Source organism: Rhea pennata, chromosome 5 (assembly GCF_028389875.1).
Source record: "Rhea pennata isolate bPtePen1 chromosome 5, bPtePen1.pri, whole genome shotgun sequence".
In the NCBI taxonomy this organism is placed as follows: domain Eukaryota; kingdom Metazoa; phylum Chordata; class Aves; order Rheiformes; family Rheidae; genus Rhea; species Rhea pennata.
Window position 1 is genome coordinate 30,892,502 of NC_084667.1, and position 22,336 is coordinate 30,914,837.

Consider the following 22,336-nt stretch of genomic DNA (forward strand, 5'->3'; position numbering starts at 1 on the left):
TGTTTCTTTAGCAGAATACATACAAAACTGCTCAGTAAGATGCAAAATTAATCATTAACTTCTGCAGTATGTCTTCCTTGTGACCATGTTTGAATTCAGATTGTTGTATGTGAGCACTAAAATAAAATTACATTGCCCGCCATAATAAGAAGTATGTAACTGTGATTTCTGATTATTATAGAATAGCAAGTGCAAACATTTTACTGGTATTGCTTTGACAGACGGAATATATCTATCAAGAAAGGGAAAAGGAATGATCCAGTGAAATGAAAGTATGAGAGGACAGTTTAGGATTGAATCCTCTCCATCATCCAACCAGGTAAAACTACTTGGTGAGCAATAAGCATGAACCATGGGCAACCATTTTACTTGGGGTAACAAGAAATGCAGTTTCTGGAATGGACAAAGATTGAGAGTTGATCTGCTCTCAGTGGACCATTTCTCAACCATTAAGTACACATCACACTACTTGTTGTTTGAATAAAGCAGAAAAAAAGGATTAATTGGCTTACAGCTGCATTGCCTGTTAGCTTAGGCAACTGATCAGAAGGGCTGGCGTGAGGTTCTTGGAGATAAAAAGTTTTAAGAAATGTTTAAATCCTCCTTTTATGTATTCCATCCTCCTTCATACTTGTTTGTTTAACCTGTTTGAATGATAAGCTTGTCAGAGAAAGGTCCATGTCTTCCTGTGTGTTTGCCGAACACTAGCACAGTGAGATCTCACCTTCACTCATAATAATTTCAAAACCCACAATGGCGCCTCCAGCATAGTGGCTGCTTCTCCCAGCTTGAGCCTTGGTTGAAGAATTCAGTGTGCCCTGTGCCAAGAGTTAAATTGTCAGTTCCACTTCCTACAGACTTGTGTTTTTTGTTGGATGGCAGCTGAGTACTGACTCAACTTCTTGCAATTCCTGAAACCCCACAAAAATACAGTCAGGATTGGCATATCAGAAGTTGTATGGTTTGGGACAGAGTTCTGAGTTCAATGTGCATGTTGCCGCAAGAGTTGCCTCAAAGGCTGGGGATGTGAGAAGGATGGGTGTAAGTCATTCCTTAGATCCGATACCTCATTGAGGTAAAATGGTGAGGATTTGTAGAAAGCCATTCTATGTCTTTTATGGCTGTTCTCTAGAACAAAAAATCCAGCATTCCATGTCATCAGTAATTTCAGATCGATCACATTGCTCTTTTAATATTTGAGCTGATTATCTCAACAGAATAAAACATACAGATATCTACCTTATGAAAAAAAATAGGCAAATGGTCAGTGAAAAGTTATTCTAGCTCATTGTATTCAAACCAAAACAAAATAGAACCACTGGAATCTGTAACATGGACTAAAGAATTTGACCACAAGGAACATGTGAAAAGATGCTTCTTTGGGTGGATTTGAAGTTTTGGTGGATGGGTACCTTTGATACAGATCCACCAGCCTTGAGATATCTTGCTTTGACTAGTGCGTTCCTGGACTTGAGTTATTCCTGACATGAGTTGATTAAAAAAAAAAAAAATCTCATTTTAGTATTCACGTAGATACAGGATAATGTAAGTTCATACATACTGAAACAGCTTTGATGAAATTATTCTCTGTAGATTAAGATAAGCAAATTATATCTTAGACAAGATTGAAGCATGGCCATGTTTTGCTTATGAAGAATGCTTACTGATTATTTTAGATTTGTGGTTAGAAAATAACTTTGCAATCTTACATTCAGTCATGTTCAGTCATCCAGTAAAAAAAATACTGAATATCATTCATCTTCTTAGTCGCCATTGCACTTACTTAGGAAATCTTTTGGACTTCCTTGAGATCAGGCTGAGGAACAAGGGGAGGGGATGTATGAGCAATTTTGTGTTTATTTCTTAGTCATGTGGTAATGGTTGCTTCTGCTGGAATAATAAATACTGAAAATATTTACGTTTGAATTTAGGCTTGAAGGTCTAAACATGTCAACATTAAAACAAAGAGCATTTCAGTGTTTAGTTTCTGTTTTAAGTCCATCCTACTGAATCCAGGGAAGGAACTACTACATTGATTGAACTAATCTGCATTTTAGTTTTAATCCTGTGGGCCTTCAAGCAAGGTGGGATAGAATTGCTAGGCTATGAACAGCTGGCATTTCTCAGTTAAACACCCCCCCGCAAAACATTCCCAATGCAGTTATTTAATTAGCAGAAGTACAGGATATAGGAAAACCAGTTTCTATACATCTCACATGAGAGCTATTTGATGCTGAAGTAGTTGTAGTATTTGTAGCAGATTTTAAAAATAGCTTTCCAACATTCAAGGAAAAAATACTTGTATGCTTGAGCTGGAGAAGTGCAGGAGTTCTCCTACCAGAAGAAAAGTACTGGAAGGAAGACCATGTTAAAGGGATAGGGATAGAACATGGCTGATACCACAATACCTCACTGAGTAAGAGAGCTGCCTATCTAGAGAGCCTTCTTCTGGAGGTTCAGAGCACGGCTGCCTAACAGACCTGAGATGAGAGACTTCCACTGCTAGAGGCTGGGTAATAAATCTTTTTCTGCAGCTTCCTCTGGGAATATGGGGTCCTGCTGTTCCTAGGCTCATGGTAGGCTAATTTATCCTTTATCCAGAAGTCAACCAACCAGTTCTGGCCTGCTGAGTTATTCGGTCCTTGTCATCTGAGTGTTTGAGAATTCTGTGGTTGTGGCTGGATCTCAGGACAGGAAAGCATTGTCCTTATTTTTACAGTTAATTAGCAGGGGCCCAAAGTCCATTACCCATGATCACTTTAAAACTGTCATTTTCATTCGTGACTTGAGGCTAGGTTGGCAGCTCAAAGAGGAGTTTAGCAGATGAGTAACTGCTGTGAACTTTCTCTCTTTTTTTTTTTTTTTACTGTTAGTGAAGCCTAATCCCTCACATCCATAAATTGTTCAGTAATAACTTCTCTTATTCTCTTCCTGCTCCTCTCTAAAACCCAAATGCACATTAAACAGGGATACACAGCAAAGTTTTTTAGATTCCATAAATTAATCTTCAGAATTTATCAAGAGAGTAACTAAAAAAAAATGCTGAGATCTTCCCTAGCCCCTCTTTAAACATAACTTTCAGTAGTTTTGGGTTTGAAAGGGCATGACAAAAGCAAAATGGGTTGGGAACGAAAAAGAAGCAGATATGGGAGAAATCCAGGCTTTGAACTGACAGTTTAGTGGTACTTCTAAATACGTGCAGAAGGATAGAAAAGGAACATCTGCATCTCGTAATTGTTGTCATAAGAAGAAAGGCTAGTAATGTTCTTAAAATCTGAAATGGAGATGCTATGCTGATAGATGTTTGAAGTGCATCTTTGAACACAGATGATGCTTTTAAAGGGCCTGTTAACAGCAGCCACAAGTGACTCGGTTTGACTACTTCCTTTTAAACAGAAGAGGTATTGCAGAAAATGGAATGTCTGAAAATCTACTCACTATGGGCTCCTTTTGGTAAAAAAGAGTTGATTATGTTATTAATGTTTAAATAACAGTGGTTTTCTCCAGGGATGATATGTTACAAGGTGTATTGCAAAATGTAACACAGATACTGTTTTTATTTGATCTTGAGGTTAAATCAGTGGATATTCCTTCCTGGACTGTGGGAGCTGGAGGGAGAGAAGAACATTTGGAGATGGTAAAAATAAAAATTCAGCCTTAGAAGCAGAAAATAGTGACTATTTACACATTTTCTCCTATACACATTACTATGGATGTGAAATTATCTACAGTGTCCTCTCAATCATTTTATCATCTGTTAGCGATATACTGCTATTGCTCCTGTAAGGAAAATACTCTAGCTGATTCCTACTGACTTTCAGTTAGACTTCAGATGAAGACTATATGAGAGGAAGTAGAGGAAAAACTATCCAAGATTGTAAACATCAAATGTAAATCAGCAGCACATGTGCATGCCCTACGGAAGTGGAAAGGAAGACGAGGTTTTCAGTTATTACTTTTGGAGTATGTTTGCTTGTTCCATTTGATGTCACTGTGGGCCTCTCTTACTACATTTGAACTGTAGTGCCAATAGGGCTTAAGGCTCTGACCTGTGCACGCCATACGGGTTGACTCAGTTAACATGTATCAAAATCAGTAACTTGGCTTTGCTCTATCTGCTGGCTCCAATCTAGAGACTGAGAAGCCACCGTTTCCACTGGTAGTCGTGCCAGTGATCACCATCCTGTCGTTAAAAATATGTGCCTGGTTTTAATTTATCCAACTTCAGGGTCTAGTCATCAGTTCTTGTTATGCCTTTTGCTTTCAGATCTAAGAGCCTTTTAGTCAGTAATTGTTTTAGTGACAATTAGGGAAGATTTCGTTCTAATGTGTAGGATTTCTGTAAATGAAATAGATTGAATGCTTGAAGCATGTTGTTGTAAGGCGTGTTCACCAATTTTCAGATGCTAAGATCTGTTTTGATGCATTGGTTGCTCAAGTAGCAGTAGGCCTACTGTTAAAATTTCTCCTTCACATAGGTGTTTTCTTTATTATGACTAAAAATCATATATGTTGTATGTAGTGATTTTGATTGCTCTCTAGGAATGTCTCTCTAGATGATGTACCTACAGATCATGTGCAGCATTTTTCTAAGCACTCGTGCAGTGGAGTGGTGATTAAAAAAAAAAAATTTCCTGAAGCACGCCAATATAAATTAAAATCCATCTGTGTATCAGTTAATAAAAAACCTGCAGAAGTATCCTGCATCACTACTGCAGAGAGAGCTGGTAACTCACTACAGTGTCTTTAGCTGAAAATAAATAAAAGGTCTTTGGCTAAATAGTTGATATGAATTTGAGAGAGATGGATTTTGTAAATGAACCTTGTATAGTTACTAGCTAAGATAACACAGTAAAATCATTTTATGATCACATGTAACTTAAAAATGCTAAGAAGCAGGTTTTTTAAGGAGTCAGTAAGTCGAAAGAAAGGTTACACATTTTAATATGTGGAAGTGAAAATGTGAAAAACTCATTCCAAAGAAATGGAAAACAAAGATGTTGTATTAGTTTTCCATGGTAGCTATAAAAAAAGAAATAACAGAGGCTGTTAAAATATGCTTGCAATGTAAAAATGGTAGGAGAAGAGATGAAAAACTGAAGTTTATCCTGGGAACAATTCATTGCCAAATTGTCATTGTTTGTTTTGAAAAGAATAAAAATGACTTAGATTATGCTATTTTGTATGCCACTGAAGTTCTGAGAAGCTAATTTGAAAGAAATTAGCTTGCCAGTTCTTTCTTTGTGTAGTTTCCTTTTAATCTGATAAGTAGCTTTGGCAGATAAACATACTGATGGTGAAAGAGTGGATTTTTATAAGGGTCATGGCTGTTTAGGAAGGGGAATGCATTTTTCCTGTTTTTTTTCATTGTAGTATGTCTTCAATGTGTGGTCTTGAAGCTCAAGTTTTTGGGAGTAGTTTTAAGAAAGCCTGAAAACCGTTGTTTTTGCTTAGCATATATTGATCTAGCCTTCCGTGATACTGTAACTTTAAATATACTTCTTTGATCTTGTGGTAAAATATTTTGACTGAAAGATTTTAAAACTGATACAGGCTTGATTTTGTAGCAGTTTGGTATTCTCAGCTAGATGCTTGCTATTTCTAGAAGTCTCAGACCCTATTTTTTTAATGATAGCAGCTGTTCCTGTTTGTCAGAGGGAGCGAAACCCCCCCAGGCCTGGGCTCTGAACTGGCTATGGGCCGTGATCTTTCACTAGGTAAATCACAAAACTAGGTGTTTGTGGATCTACTGCTATACAAAACTGTTATGTTCCTTACCTATTTATTTATTTTCTTTGGTTAGTAAGATACTCATTAAAAGCTTAAGGAGTCCTGCCACATAATTAAAATATTGAGTTCTTATTTGAAAGATATCTTACTAGATTGTCACCTACATAAAGCTCTGGGCCACCTTCATGTATTACTGAGAAGCCAGCTACAACACTCCCCCTCCCCAATAGTTACAGTTTGGGTTGTACTTGAATATTTATGTAGTATTTCTTCTGGTCATCTCACATCCAAAAGCACATTGAAAGTTTGGGATGGGTAGTGATAGGCCATAAAAATGAGAACAGAACATGAAAGAGAGTGTAGTGGTAACAAATTTCTAGGTATTTAGGTTAGGAAGGAGTCACTTAGGTTGTTTAACTTGTCTCCTGCATAAGTTATGTGGACCACAAAATTTCCCTTTTTTAAGTGACTGGTATAGATGTAGCAGCTTTGAGTGGAAAATACTTTGAAAATAATTCACCATAGTTATCGGTGAAGGATGTTACTGTTGTGGTTGGAAATGTATGCCTTATTTCTGAACTGAATTTGTCCTACTTTATTTTTCAGCCATCCTAACTTTAGACAGAAGAACTCTCAAATCTCACTTCCATGCATAGCTACTCAAATATCTCATCGACTCATGCCTTTTACTCTGATTTCTCTAATGGTTCAATCAAAGGCTTATTTTCCAATTCTTCCCTCATTCTTGTGGGTCCTCTTTGAAGTCTTTCCAATTCATTTGACTTCTTGAATTGCAGACTCCAGAGCTGATCTGGTATTCCTGATTCAGCAAGAACTGACATCAGTGTCGGTGTCAGACACAGTGTAGTCTTGTTACTTGTAGTGCTAGTTTTTTGACACTGCAGACTGGTACAATCTAGAGAAGCAAGATTAACTGCTTAAAGGTCTATGGCTCTGCAGCTACACTGCTTCTCCTCCCTGTGGCAGCTGCAGCCTACTGTGTAAACGTAGCCCTTCATCCTTGCTCCCCTTGGTAGACTCTCTTATCCAGTGACATTGGTCTTTATATGTGATCTGATACTTGACTGCATCTGCCTGCCTGCTTCATTATTCATTACTTTCCCAGTCTTTATGTCATCTGTAAACTTTTACCAGAGATAATTTTGATTTCTTCCAGGTTACTGGTAAAAATGTTAAATAGTGGAAGGCTGAGAGTCAGTCCCCATGGGAGTCCATTATCTACTCGTTTCAATCATTTTAAATCTATTGCATATGTATATTCATTATTATTTTATTAATCAAAATATGAGGTGTAAAGTCAAATGCCTCGTTGAAATCTCACAGTATTAGATCAAACTTGCAGTTGGATAGAAATATAAAATTAATTTGAAGTGATTCATTGTCCATAAAAATACGTTGCTATGCATTAGTTATTTTATTCTCTTTTTGTTCTTCATTAATCAAATCCTGTTTTAGCTAATCCAGTCCATCATCTAGTAGCAATATCAAATTGTCTGTTTGACAGTTCCCATTTACCCTGTTTAAATGTCACAGTATTATAGAACAAAGATAAATACTGTTCTTTGTTTGCTTTGTCTCCTCACACAAGAGTAAGGGGACAGTCAGCAACTGGAAAAATGGCTAATTCAAAACCCTTTCAGCACTTCTTCATACTACATGTAATTAAGGTGTAGAGCTCTGACTGCCATAAAAATAGAGGTGTTTAGGAACCCCCCAAAATGTAGGTTCTTACACATCCTCCAGTAGCATTTGGTTTTGCTGCCTGACACAGACTGAATCGATCTGTGTCATTCAGCAGGGCATTTCCTGTGTTCCTATATGGATAAACAGAATATCCAAAATTTGAGTAATACTAAAAGAATATAAACTATAAAAAAATATGGAAAATACACTCTTGAAAATGAAACATTACTTGAAGTTAGCGAAGTCATTTCCAGGGGGGACTGCTTGAGCAACTACAGAAACATGTGGAAGGGACTCGCTTCCCACGAAGGATCTAGTCAAAGCAACTACCTGTGGTTTTTCCTGCACACTTGCATACAGAAACTTCAGGCTGCAGTCTGCAGATGCTCTTCTGTTTCTTATGCCTCCTGTTCTGTCTTTACAAAATATGTGCCTTTTAAAAAATATGTGCCTCATGTCTCTGTACTAACAATGAGGTTTGTGTTCCCTTCCCTGCAGTGCTGTTACCAGCAAGAATGTTGCGCCGGAGGGAGAGCGGTGGCATACTTTCCAGAATGGCGCGGCCTCTCTCTTTTCTTGGGGAGGGAGGGTGGCAGGTGAGAACAGGGAGCTCAGGAGGCTGGCTCTGCCCAGAGCATGAGTTGAAGACTGTGCCTCTGCCGTTCTTGCAAAAAGTACCTTAATCTCCTCATGGCCTGCTGTGAAAAAGCTGGGAATCTGATGGGGTAGCTGCCTCCTGCAGAAGTGCTGCGTGCACAGGGCAGCAGCAGCAAAGCACCCACTTACGTGAGGGGCCAGAATCTTCTGTGCCTTTATGAAAATTCCATCTGGAAGGTATAGAAAGAACAACCTTCATGACGCCCAAGGGGAGGAGGACACAACGTAAACAGAAGAAGGCGGGAGGAAATTATGAACTAAGATAAAACTGTTTTACATGGAGTGTAGTTAAAACTTTAGACCAGCTTATCAAGAAAAGTGCTCAAAGTTGGGCATATAAATACATTTAAGAGATTTCTTTCTAGAAAAGACAGGATTAGGGATTAGGTAAAAAGAAGAGGGCAGGCATACTGACTCAAATAGTCTTTCCAGGTGCAAAGCTGCCTAATATTCTTTGCTTTGTAGATAGATTAAATAGAGGTAATGGGATTCCAGGTGAATGTTGTTTAAGACTTTATTTCCCAAATGCACTTAAACAATTAAGGTGTTTGGGTGGATATTTCAGGGAAATATCTGAAAGGTACAGCATTGTCAGTGTGCTCAGTGAAACTGCATGATGATGATTTTCTGTTTGGGGAACTAGGAGTTCCCTAGCAGGGATATGTGCTGAAATTTCGAGTTGAGACCCTTGTGTTCAGTTCCCAGTTGTTACCAAATTGATGATGATTATTTTATTTAAAATAATTTTTATATATATTATTTAGATTTAGCAAAACATTTTGAATACACAGCTAGACGTATTTCATTCCTGAAGAGCTTACAGTATTATTATGACTGTGAATGAATGGTGTCATATCATTTCTCAGTTCATCAGCTTTTCCAGATGCAAATGGAGCATAACCCTAGTAATGCACCATGGAATTCAGATAATTCTAAAGTACTCCAAATTCTGATTGTCAGGAGCTCTAAGGGTGCAAATCACCCTGAGCCATGTGCCAGTACAGCACAGTGCAAGATCTACATGCCACATCATTTCTCAATATAACATTCATATAGGGCAGAAAGGATTTTGATGACACTGCTGAGTGATGACTCTACTGTAAATGTTAATTATTCTGTGATTTTGAAAACCTTTTGAATGCTTCTTGCAAAAATTTTTGAGTGAGTTGAAAATACACTGGTGAAAATTTTAACCCTGTTAGAATCAATTGAAATGCTAACACTTATTTTAAAGTGGACAAAATTTCAGTCAGTTTATTTTTCTTTCATGATAACTTACTTTCTTCCTTTTTGCGGTGTGGGTCTCAGTGTTCTGTGTAGGAGACTGAATAGGAAATGGCATTTTAATATTAATCTCCTTTCTGTCCTCTAAAAGGCTTCAAGCCAGCCACTACAATTAATGAAACACTTCAGTGCTCAAAGGGAAGCACATAAAATGCTTATCTGAAATTAGGCTAGAGTATTCCAATATACTGTGTAATTCTGATCCCTCTGTTCGATGAGCTGGCTGTACGATATATATTTTTGTTAAAAAGCTAATAGCTCATTTTAAAAATCAGTGAAGACTTAAAAGTAACTGATAATGATAAGAGAACTGAAATAATAAAGTATAGGGAATTCAAAATTTATCAGATGTTTTATTTTATCCAATATTTTCAATATAATGCAGTAATTAAAATAATCACAAAGTGATAATCTTACATGAACATATTCTGGGAATGCAATTTGTTGTCAACAATACTAACTGTAGGCTACTACAATGTAGCATATTATGCAGAGTATATATAGAGCAAATTTCTGTGGCTATTATTATAACTCTCCAATCAGAGAAATCTCCCTGTATAATTTCTATAGTGCTAATTTGCTTCTAAAATTGTCTTGCTAGGCAATTTTTGCTGAAATTGTTATCTACATGTGCACATAGAAAATTTTTTAACATTTATGTAGCCAGCCTAAATTCGCTGTTTAGAATTTGAATTATTTAAACTAGTTAAGTATTTCCATATTAATTAGGCCTAGCCATGGTATTTAGTTATTTTCCTTTCAGATTGCATCTGATCCCATTCAGATAGAAGGCAGTAGGAGAAAACACACTGACCTCAGTAGGTAAGGATTGAAACTCCAGTGAGTAAAGTCTGATCTGCAAGTTGTATCTGAAGTATGGGCTAGTTCTCTTGTGAAATTCCCATTAATAATTTATAAAGATACACCTGGGAGATGCATTTTCATAAGGGGAGGATTTTGCCAGTTTGGCCTACAGTAATGACTCAATTGTTATGGAGGATACTAAACAAATAGATAGGAAGACACTGATGCTCCCCTGTAGCGTATGCTTACACAAATTAAAGTTGCCATTTTAAGGTGCCTAATAAGTTGTAGTGTTAAAGTAGTCTGTTGATTCCTTCAGTGACTAAGACAATGTAATTGAAATATAGTACAGAATAATCTTGAAGCTAAATAACTGTCGTGAATTATTTGAGTTACCTGTACTTTCTTAAAATCAGGTTTTTCCCTTAACTAAATGGTGAGTTGTTTCAGTAGACATGATTGTTAGCCAGAGAACAGATCTAAAAGATTTACACATGTTAGTTAAACTACTGAAGTACTGAGATATCTGTGCCTCTGCTCTATCTGGATATGTCGTTTTGAAGAATACTTTGAACTTCCTTTCAGTTTAGAGTGGCACATAATTTTATTTTTATGTTGTGGACTTCTCTTTCTAAAAAGAAGGAGATACCTGTATTTGACAGGTCTTATTTTCCCTCGTGTGTGTATAAATACCCCCCCCATGCACACGTATATACACACATATATACACACTTTTTTTAAGTGCAGATATGCTTTGGTTCAGAGTGAAGAGAATCAAGTGTATTGTTTCATTCAAACTTTTCTTGTAAAAAGTTTGGTCTCTTCTTGGCTATTCCTTTGCCGTTAATAAGAAAATAGTTTGAGGGTAATTTACTTTACATCATCTGTTAGTAAACTACTGGATTTTACTAGTAATTCTTTACACATTTAAGTCACTTTAAGGTTATCTGCACTGTATTTACATATTGTTTAGTGTGATTTGGCTGGTGACTTCAATGTGAGTGCTTCTGAAAGCTCGCTTTGAGCAGCAAATTTCACCTTTCAATATCTGTATGTATTTCTGAGCATTCCAGTGTATCTTTGTAGAAATAACATTTGTTTTTTAGGCACAGAATGTGTACTTACTCAAATAAAGATTTATTAATTACAGAACATCTTCCTCATTTAAAGATTTTCTAATACTAGAAGAATTTCGTTCCTTCTCTTCAGTACTATTATATATTTAAAAATACAAGAAGTGAAAAAAATTGCAATTATATATGAAAAAGAATGTGCTTTTATTTGTCTAACCTGTATAAAGTAAGACTTATTCCCATCATAGTATGACTTCTAATATTTTTGTTTTATCAGTTCTCTTTTCAGTAATAATACTGGCACTTATTGTTGTAACCAATTGAAGGATTGCCATTTTAGCTGACATCACAGACTCCTTAGTGAAGCTGAATTTTTAGGATTATCACTAAACCTTTGATAATTTTTGTGTCTAAAAGGAGAACATAATCTCACTTACGACCAAAAGATGTATTTTGTTTGCTTCTCATTTAAATAGAAGTGGATTCTTGCAATTGAGGTGGTAATGTAATATAATTTGGAAAACTTAGATTAAATGGAATTTCATGCAAGAGTTTGGTTTTTGTTCTTAAAATATAGTAACTGATAATGTTGGCAGACTGGCATTTAAATAAGGTTTCTGGTGTGCATTTTTGTCAATGGGATGTGATAAGGAATATTTTTAAATGTTTGCCAATGCATTTATGTTACATTCAATGGTAAAAATTGTTCTTAGATGTAAAAAGCTATCTTTTTTTTTTTTTTTTTTTTTTTTTTTTTTTTGCTAAAGAAAACATTTAAAACATTCAAGAAAAGAAATAGGGAAGTCACTTAAACGTCATGATGTGATTTTACAATTGCCTCCCATGGATTACCTTCAGCACTTATAGAAGATTTTTTTATTCTCTCAGCTATAAGACCAGGAGATTCCTTTAGCTTCTCTGAGAAATAGTAAATACAGTATTAATATTTTACAGTAAATGAACTTAATATATGCAAAGTTTGTAGAATAACATCTCTTCTTGATACTAGGACCCATCTTTAAACCTGCAGTTAACACTTCAATTCTCTGATTTTCTTTTTTGTGTAGTACTAACATGTAGTATAATCAAGTAAACTTTCTTGCTGCTAGAGCAAGCCAGAATTCATATCCTTGTATCTTTATTGAGTGCGTTTCCTGCAAACTGTGTTCAGCAGTGATCTGCTAGAGGTAAGACAGACGGTAGCAGAAACAGGTCTAGAACTCCGAAATAGCGAATATACGCTGTACAACAATTTGTAGATTCATTTAGAGTTTTTCAAATCATCTGCAATGTTTCTTCATTGGAAATAGTGCCATGTACGCTATGCATTTATATTTGTGGAGGTTCTATATAATAAGTGCTTTCTGTATTGATTGTCTACTTGCTATTGTTCAAATCCTTTATCAGCACGTATCAAATACTTTATTGTCTTTACTGGGATGTGCAAGTATCTGAAAGGGACTGTGGTCTGATTATGCTTTGATGCAAGACTCTGGATTACAGAGAATCTAATAGATAAAATTAAGTACACCTACCCATATATATATCTGTAAAGGATTAATTTGTTTTAGCTATCACTTAAACTCACTGCATGGGAAAATGGTATTTATGTGTGATGAACTTAAAACTCATGTTATTGCACACTTTGCTTCCAAAATTTCGTGAAGTATAGGAGTACCACCAATGCGGAGTTAGTAATATACTTTTAGGTCGTGTTGTATAAAGACCCACACCTTTTTCTTTCTTGGTGCTTGTATTGTGAAATAGTTATCTTGTGGCAGTTGTCTCATTATAAATTCATAGTAGAAAGATGGCGCCTGTCTCTTTTAGTGTGATATATTCCTTTACCCATGATTGTTTTTTCTTAATTAATCACTGTGTAAAATGTCTGGTTTTATTATCTCCAGTTTGTTAACTTTGGTGAACTCAGTTTAAACAATCTATGTAATCCCAGTGTTTTATGCCCACTGCAAGTTTATGTTCAGTTAACTGTCTCAGTGTAATCACATTTTTTTTGATTTTGCAATAGAGAATAAATAGTGTAGATTTGAGATCTATTTATCATCAGTGCTAAATGAAAGCAGTCATGTTCTGTGAAGACTGCTTCCATTGAGAAGTTTCCATAAGAAAGTTAATGTGAAATGCCACTTTAAGACCTAAAGAAGCAGCTCCTTTCTTTGGCATCAAGAATCTCCATTTGGACTTTCTGTTTATACGTTTATTCAACTGCATACAATAGTTCTCTTTTATTTCATGTACATTGTCTGGTTGAGTACACGCTTGCTAGTGTAGATCCTTTATTAATCACTATGGCAGTAATTGCAACTTTTCAGCAGTATTCCACAATGCTATTGACATTCTATTAAAAAACAACAATAAAAAAAAAACCTTCAAGGAGACCTCAGTGCATGCTTTTGGAGAAGATAAAAGAATAAATTCTTCCAAGATATATTTTAGTGCTGTGAAATACTTGCTGTCCTTTGAGAATAAGTGTTTTTTTCTGAGGGATCGATCAGAAATTACTATCTAATATCAGCTTTGTGTGTTAGCCCCATAAAAGTCCACTTTAAGTCCAAAGGTCACTGTTGTTCAGCCGTTTATTTGGAGAGATCAGAAAAGAGGACAGATTCCATTGTCTAGTTTACAGATCAGTGGTTTTTATTGTAACTGTGAGAATTGCAGTCTGTAAACTTGAAGCTTTTATATTAACACAAGATGAAATTATGATAAAGTTTACAAAAAGAACAATACATTCCAGTTGAAGCTTGCAAAAGTTGCTTAAAAGTAAATAGTAAGTCAGGCTCTTGGAAGCCTCTGTGCCTTATTAATCGCATGTGCTACCTCCTGGAGTGATATTAGCACCTACTCATCAGTGCCTGGCAGCTCTGTCAAAGCTTGTGAAGGTGCTCTGATTACAAGAGAAGTAAGAGGATGCTAGTTAGATTTCATTCATTTTTTAAATTTGCTGGAATTTCATTGTGATTGTCTTGATATGACAAAGTGATAGAGTAACGCACAGTGTTACTTGCTGTGTCCTGATATTAGCTGCTCTAGATAATCATAGAATCATAGAGGCGGCAAGGTTGGAAGGGACCTCTGGAGATGATCTAGTCCAGCCCTCAAATGAGTGGCCCATGGGGGGATCGAACCTGCGACCTTGGCATTGTTAGCACCACGCTCTAACCAACTGAGCTAAACCTAACCCCCAATGGAGTAATACAGCTCACTACCGGATGTAATATTACAGCTGATATTTACACCTAGGCTTTCTTGGGCTGTAAGCTGAGATTTTACACTATACCACTTCAGTTCAAGGTGGTTCTTCTTGGCCTTTTGCTAAAAATTAAAGAAAAAATACACAAGTACAATACTCAATACAAAAGTACCTAAAAATCTCTCAGGCTCACTTTAAAAAGTAGCATAGATATTTCAGTCACCAGTGCTCAGTGTTTTTCAGTGACATGGTAGACTCCAAAGTGTTGATCAATCAGAGTTATAAAGATGTGGAAGTGCCCCCAGTTTCAGATGGGTGCCTGCAAGATCTCTGGAATAATTTAGGCACACAAATTCTGTTGCCCTTTCAAAGGGCTGATGACTTCTGAAGTCAGTTGGTGTTAGGCAGCTATCATATCTGGCACTTCTTGCAAATCTTGCTAGGCACTTTAAATGCATCATTTGTAAATCTGACCCTGAGGCACTTATGATGAATTCAAATGCTGTATTAGTGTAGTATTTGTTTTGTCATCCATGCAGGCACTGGCTCATGTGATCTTGTTCACAAGGTTACATATTGCAGGTTATTTTTCAGTAGTTTTTGTTCAGCTCAAAGTATCCATATCTGCCTAATCACCAGCTTATTACAATGTCAACACTAAACAATGAAAAATAGCTGATATAAAACAACATTCATTTTGTTGTTGTTAAGCAGTGTTCGTTTAATATGCTTGGATTATTCAGGGCTGCCTGTGAGCACAGTGCAGCTTATTTCTTTTGTCTCTGACCCGAGACTACTACACTCTTGAGATAGTGCATAAATGTCCTTTATCGGTGAGAAGAATCTTTGCCCAATGCACGCATCTGTATGTATTTCTGGCTTTTACATATGGAAATTAATGTTTTGGTAATTATGACAGATGGACATCTTAAGCAAATGTATGTCTTTGTATATAAATGTATGTATTTCTCTATTTCCCTCCTTTTTTCTTGTGGTTCTGCAGTGCCTTCCGCTGTTTATCTGAAGGTGATTGCTTTAAAGTTGTTTTTATGAATATTTGATCTGATACAAGGTGCCTTTTCCCATGATTTGTATGTTAATGGATTAAAAATCACTGCCATTTCAGAATATAAGAAAGAAGTGGAAACCAAGTCTTTCCTTTTTTCTTCATATTTGTATTCACTCATGATTTGCATTTGAGTTCAGAGCCACCCACATTGCTTCACCCAGGTTGGCTATACAGAGAGTGCTACTGTAAATGAATGCACAGAAGCGATGCAGTAGAAGAGTGCTTTTCTCCTCGTTCTGTGCATGTGGGTGTGTATTTTCCTTTAACCCTGCAATGCTGTCCTGTGTTGGCCAGTGGCTGCCAGTCTCTGTAAGGCTGTGATTCAAGATACTAGACTGAGCTGTCTGTAGAGTTTCTACCATTTTCAGGATATTTAACCACAGATTGTTCTTTGTTTTTTTCAGGCTTTGGTTTCCTTCAAAACTGTCATTCATTTCCTCCATGCACAACTACATGAGACCTCTGTCCAGCAAGAATTCCAGTAAACTGATGCAAAGTAGAATATCTGAAATTCATCACACCATTTTAGCCCCTTCAAAAACTATTTTGCAACATTTGAAAGAAGTGCTAAAGCATTCCACCAGGAGCATCTGGTCTGCCTCATCCATGCTGCAGCTCAGTGAGCTATCATGTTTCTCTGAGTATGCAGAGCTCCTTCCTATAAAATAAGCATCAGTGTTTTGGGAAAGCAGTGCAGCAGAGTCTGCTTCTCTGCAGTCTTGTGGTGTCATCTGTGTGCCTTGACAGTTAAAATGCAGGTGTCCTGTTACTAAACTCAAACTTGCCTATAGGACATGGTTGTGTGCTTTGTGTCATGCTGGAGGACCTGAGGGGCCTTTTGAAACACTTAAATATTAATGTAGTTGTGCCAGTTTTGGTTGAGCTTTGCACAGTATTTTTATTTTGTTTTTCATGAGTGGAAAGAATGAATAAAAGGTCCATTGCTGTCAAAGCAATAGCTGAATCTCCCCTGTGCAGTTCCGTAGGCCATGTTAGTTCTGTGGCTTCTGAGTGCTTGTGTCATGACTGACTTTCAAACCAGGAGAGATGCTCTAATATTTTATACCAGAGATTTTGCACACACTTTGTATACGTGCTTTAACCAGTTCTTTTACCTTCTTCCACCAAATGTATATGTGTATTTATCTGGTAGTTCACTGCTTCTTCTATTGCTTCTTTCATCAGTGACCAGTAGTAGAATTAATGTAATGGGAACATGGGCACAATGATATTTTTGGTAGACCAAAGTAGAAGCACACTTCTGTTTACTTCTGCCTGCTCAACTCCCTATGTCATCATCATCATCATCATCATCCTTAGTTAGTGATCCTTGCTTCATGAGAAATTAAGTTCTTCACCTTGAACAAAGGGGAGTAAAGAGAGATTTTTAAACAGATGATAGATGCTGTTCCTGCAGAGACTACCAATCCAATACACCTTCCACCCTGCCAAGGGCATCATTCCTAATTCTTGTGACACTTCTGAATTGTGAAACTTGAAACAAAGATAGGTTGCTACTCATCCTCAGGAAACAAATTCTTCTGGATTAGGGCTTTCAGAGCTTTTAAACTGTATAAGCACAATTTAAATCTTGATACTGAACAAGATACATACAACACTTTCTATCAGCAGTGAAATAGAATCAGTGTTTTATTGCTTACAGCATTGTAGGTAACTTAATTAAATTAGCAAGACACCCTTCCTCTCCCTCCCCAACTACAAGTAACAATTGATCAAATTGCTGTGCAAGATATTTGGACTCTGACTCCAAATAATGTCCAAATCAAAATGGAAAATCATATGTAACATAGCACAGTTATGACTTTTTAAAGTTACTGCATCTTTGAGTTCACTTCTAAACACAGTTTTGAAATCTGATTTCTTTGTACTATTTACTTTTTCTCTCACCTTCAGTGCACTCACTGCATTATTAGTGTAATTTGTGACATAAGTCGTTTAAACCCATGTCTGAAGGTGCTATAATACTTCTATTACTTTTTTTTTTTCATTTTATTACATTAGGTAGTTGGAATTTGACACATACCTGGTAATTTTTTGTCTTATGTCTGATACCTGTTTTTGCGCTGACATATTTGAAGCTGTCAGCTCATTTCTCCTGGCTGCACCTGAATGCTTTCAGTAGCTGGATGAGTTAAGGGCTAAAGGGTGTGAAGCACCTTGCAGGGAACTTCTGTACCTGGTAAAATGGACCTGTAATAGATGGGTTCTACAGTATTGAGGGGATACATTATTTTATATTAGCTTAGGGCTTCATACCAAATGTGCTATGCTTTGAGTACTGCAAGGGTTCTACAGTATTGAGGGGATACATTATTTTATATTAGCTTAGGGCTTCATACCAAATGTGCTATGCTTTGAGTACCGCAAGTGAAATTAAGTATACTGTAATGATATTTAATTTACAAGCTGTTAATTTACTGAAAATTGCTATATATTGCCAGACAGGGTAGGAGAAGCCTGTATGTTACCATTTTTGTTAGATTGCTGGTTGTAGTACTCCTACAGCAATACATCATGGTTTACTACCTGTTGTCTTGTTCTCGTATTTAGTGAATTCCCTTTTATATAAATGAAAATGATGAAATATTTGAAAATGATTTATTTGGTAATTAAGTGATGAGGTGACTGGATTTTAAGTTGCCTGTATAATCAGTACAATTTACATCTCACAATAAACTACTCTAATTACATCCAAAGTATGGAGTTTGTAATAGCTGCTCATTTTCTCTTGTTTATTTTATTGTTTATTTTATACTTTTTTATATTTTATACTTTTTTATATTTTATACAATTTTTGTATATTTTATACTATTTTATACTATTACCAGGCAACATTTCAAACTATGGAGTAAAATCATTTAACTAAATCTGTCTTAAAGGTTTTTTTTTTTTTTCCTGTTTCCTGGAAATTAGTATTCTAGATGTGGAAGTTTAAGGATTGTTCTGTAGTTGGTAGTTTAAAATGGGTTTATTTGTTTAGTAGACTGATTATTATGTGCATTTTATATAAAACTTATAGTGACTTGACCATTAAGGTTGTAAAGATATGGTATTAATGCATTACAACTGAACTATTAATTGTTACCTGTATATAATTTCTCTCTCTCACTTTAGGATTGTGTATTTGGATAGAAAAATTGGCAGATTACCTTGATACTTCCTGAGCACTGTTGCTGTTGTCTTACAGTGTGTATAACCTCAGTAACAGCATTGAAAGAACAGTGAAGTTGCAAAGAGGGTGCAGAAGCCTGGAAAAGAAATAAGCTAAAGTTGCCTTTTTAGCCTAAATTTAGTCTGTAGTGCATATGCACGAATGGATAGTCTTTAATTTCGTAGCTTCATTTTTTTATTTATTTCTTTTAAGCCCTTGAAGGCTTTTTCCTATTTCAATATGGAATGGATCAAATGCTTGGAGTAAATCTAGGCTGTGAAATGAATGGAGTTGTTATCAGCTAGAGCGTGGCCTTGTTTGTTGTAGAATCTGAAAGTTGTGCTCCGCTATGAACAACGAGTTGCAGAAAGGGCATGAGCTGCGGTGAGGTGACTGAGATAGCCTTTGCCCTTTTGAACATAAGGGGTGAACACAATAGCTTATTCATTATGTTAATGCAAATAATTGGGGTTTTTCATTTTCTAAGCATCTAGTTTGAGAAATTTAAGGCCCAGTTTGAATATGCTTTGGGAAGAGAGTTTCAATAATGTTGCCTAATTCCACCAAGGCTTTAGAATAAGTGAACTTCTACTTCACCCTCCTCACACCTCCTGCTTCATGAGTAGATATGGCTGGATATGAGCAGATTTGTCTGGGTACTATAAGGAACGTAAAAGACACATTTCTGACAGTAAGCTAGTGCCATTTCTGTATTGCTGCTCCAAAGCATTGGAATGCTGATATTTCTCAAAGAAAGAGCTGCAGTAATGTTTTAAGAGAACAAAATAGAAAACTTCCTCCCTAATTTTGTTTTCTTAAAATAATTTTTATCAAAACATCTCACTCATATCTCCAAATTTGATTTAAAATTCTGCTATGTATAATACCTCTTCTTTAATACTATGACTTAGCAAACACATAATATCTTGAGTTACAGGAGCTGCTGTGGTATTACCTATGATATATTGTTTCTTGTAACATTGACTGTGCCTGGATCAAAGTTGTAAAGAAGATCTGGGAGTTCAACTCGGATATCCTGAATCTGAATCTGGTAAATCAACCATGAGGTATTCCTTCCTTTCCTAAATTTTAAAATTTCCATTGTTTATAATTCACAATGCTGTGTAAGAAGGGCTTTATAGTGTTAGCTGCCCTTTTGGTGGGGAATAAAAGCTACCAAGCAGGAGAACTGCCAGGATACAGTTTGGCATAAGTGTTTAAATCTTGAAATCTTAATAAATATTTGCAGCTATTTCCCCAGAGCTCTTTAATATTGTTAAAATGAACAGCGCTAATTACAGAATATTTGTTGAGACTGTGTGACTCAGCTGCTGCTGTAATAAGCAGAGAAACAGAAACCTTGTGTTTCCTTACTTGGAAAATGCTTCTGTGGTTTTTATGGTGTAAGTGACTTGAGTCTGCACCACAAATGCAGCTGTGATTTTGACTGTCTCTGATAATCATGTTTCATAGTGCATCAAAAGCTCTCACCAGCCATTCTTGAAAGTCTATCAATATTCAACAAAAATTAAGTAGATATTTTGTTCTATATCTTGGGAAAATGTTGTTTTTGTAGTGAACGATTATGTGGTGTTTGCTGTGCTCAGATTAGATTGTTTTGGCTCATTATCAAAACAAAAATCTGAATATTGCCTACAGTACCTGTAGCAGTAACACTAATACTGATCAGATCTATTCAACTGCTGAATATTCTGTGGAGAAGTATGCAATTTAAAGACATTACATAGTACCAACTCCAGTTAATTTTGAGGTTTAGAGTAATCACTAGGTGATCATTATTTTTGATCTGAATTTCTGGGATAATCAAACTCCAAAAGAATTTTTCCTGCAAAAATTTGCAGGTGGAATTGGGAGGATGTAGATATGAAACTTCTTTTAGAAAGCTGTACAACTCAGCAGAGAACATTCTGCAGATTCCTATAGGGTCATTTAAGAGTTCTATACAAAGCAGATCACTCTTTTATGGTAAAATACTATGAAATTTAAGAGAGTAGTTTACAAACTCAGTTTATTCCTTATACCCAATACATTACAGTATCATGCACTTTAGCAGTTCATTTGAAAAACTGGTGAGTTTAATCCAACTATGCCTTGTTGCTCTGAAGCCACACACAGCTACAATATTACCTGTGCCTCTTATGCGGAGGACTAAGAGAAATTCATGCAGATTGGTTGAGGTTGGCAGGGACCTCTAGAGATTGTCTGGTCCAGCTGCCCTGCTCAAAGCAGGGTCAGCTAGAGCAGGTTGCTCAGAGCTGTGTCCAGTTGGATTTTGAGTATCTCCAGTGATGGAGACTTCACAAGTGCTCTGGGCAAACTGTTTGAGTATGTGACCACCCTTACAGTAAAAATATTTTTTTTAAGTTTAAATGAATTTCACTTATTTCAGTTTGTATGTTGTCTCTCATCCTGTCATGGGATACCATTGAGAAGAGTCTGGCCCCATATTCTTTACTTCCTCCCATCAAATATTTATACACTATACAAAGATCCCTCCTGAACATTCTCTTCTTGAAGCTAAGCAGTCCTTTCTGTCTCTACCTCTCAGTTGCTGAGATGTCAGATGCTACAATCCCTAAATCATCTTTGTGGCCCATTGCTGAACTTGCTCCAATAAGTCCATGTCTCTCTTGTCCTGGGGATCCCAGCACTGGACCCAGCCCTCCAGCTGTGGCCTCACCAGTGCTTAGCAGAAGGGAAGGATCCTCTCCCTTGACCCGCTGGCAAAGTTCTGCCTAATGCAGCCCAGGAGGTTTGGTGGTCTTTCTTCGGTATGTTTTGTTTTGGAAGGGCACTGCTTGGTGTCATCAGTGTTGTTCCCATGAGTACTGAACACCACTTTCCTCCAATGCCCCCCTTCTTCGTGCAAGTCAAAAAGGGAAGAGTACAGTATCTGAACTTGAAAGGTAGGGCATGTTGGAGGTAAGTTATTAGGACCTAGAGTAAAACAGAGGTAGGAGACTGGACTTCTGTGGTTATAGACAAAGCTGTTAAGTGTTATTAGCCCAAAGAAAGGTAATATTTAATCGGACAACTCCAAAAACAATGGGTGGATGCATGCAAATTCAGCCCGTCAGTACCACTCCTATTGGTTTAAGTATTCTCAAGTTCAAATCTTGCACCCTATGAAGATACATGGAGGTAAAATTTGGCCTTGTATCTTCAATTTCACCACCCATATACACACGAGAATTATTTCACAGAATCATTAAATATACTTCTAATTGCACTGGAAGTATCCCAGTGTCATTTGGCTAAGACTATTAAAGTAACAGAAGAGAAAATCAGCTCTGGTAAGTTATGTTTATAAGCTCCAACAGTGGAGCAGTTAAATAAGGCACTGTTTATTGTGCCAGTCATTTAATGTAGAAAAACCTGAGCTGTTTCCTGATGATTTCAACATGGTTCATTACAGTAGAGCATAAAAACTATCATCAGCAAAACTGAAGGGAGGAAAGTAGATGTTACTGCTGCCTTGTAGCAAATGTCTTTGCAGTAAACTGACACTGCATAGCTATAGCATTTTGTGAGGCTGGATGCAGCGTTCAACCTGCATCCATTTTCAGGCTTTGTTTCCCAAAGGTCTCAAGTTTTTAGATTTTTACATA

The 22,336-nt window shown here is 36.6% G+C and overlaps 1 protein-coding gene across 1 annotated transcript in view; it reads left to right on the top strand.

Moving 5' to 3' along the window:
* Positions 1–22,336, top strand: part of KIAA1549L (KIAA1549 like) — a 124,640-nt gene that overhangs the window by 2,312 nt on the left and 99,992 nt on the right. The gene's annotated exons all lie outside the window — the stretch shown is intronic.